Source organism: Dipodomys merriami, unplaced genomic scaffold, assembly GCF_024711535.1.
Source record: "Dipodomys merriami isolate MVZ:Mamm:240054 unplaced genomic scaffold, mDipMer1.0.p SCAF_1425, whole genome shotgun sequence".
In the NCBI taxonomy this organism is placed as follows: Eukaryota; Metazoa; Chordata; class Mammalia; order Rodentia; family Heteromyidae; genus Dipodomys; species Dipodomys merriami.
The window spans coordinates 129,053-129,908 of record NW_027202744.1 but is presented as its reverse complement, the minus strand read 5'-3'; positions in this window follow the sequence as shown (position 1 = coordinate 129,908).

The following is an 856-nucleotide window of genomic DNA, read 5'->3' as shown; positions in this document are numbered from 1 at the left end:
ATAGGGCACATCATCATTTATTCCTCACAAGACTTTTTAAATGCTGTAATGGAAATAAAATAGGCCTAAAATTCAAGAGAGTCATAGACATAGACAGAGACAGAGACAGAGACAGAGACAAGAGACAGAGAGGCAGAGAAACAGAGATTAAAAAGAGAGACCCTATCTGAGAAAATAAAGTAAACAGAAAAAAGGGCTGGAGGTTTGTGCTTGCTTGTCTAATAAGCACAAGGCTTTCAGTTCAAATCCTAGTATTCAGGGGCAGGGTGTAGAGAACAGAGAATGTTGAAAGGGGATACATTAATCAAGATGTCATGTCAGAACCTGACACCTTGAAAGAAAACCCATTTGTATAACTACTTAAAGATAATACAATTTTAAGGTATATGTTCACTTGAAAGAAAGAAAAAGAAGTCTAATTTGTGTTTGACATGCTAGATTACAAATATAAAGTTCAAATAATAAAGATATTTTATCTCTGTTTTAAATGCATCAATTTAAACAATGTCAGTTCTATTAACATTGTGCTGTTTTTTTTTCTTTTCTGAATGCAAGGACTTTGTATGTATTATTTTACTTTAAATCTAACTTATCCCCCTCCCCAAAATTTGCATTCTTTAACATCACACACAAAACCATTTTGTAATTGATTTGCAAAGGGAGTTTTGTAGAAAAGCTTGTGTTTATACTAAGTATCTATGCATGATTTAAAATATACAAGGCTGAAAAACCTCCAAGTGAATTTAGATTTGAAATCTGAAAAGAGAGTCATAAATGCAGAGACAGTGTTAGTAAGAGCTCCCTCAGTCCACTCAGCCTCTGATATTCAGTGATAACAGGGCAGAGTAGGATGAGG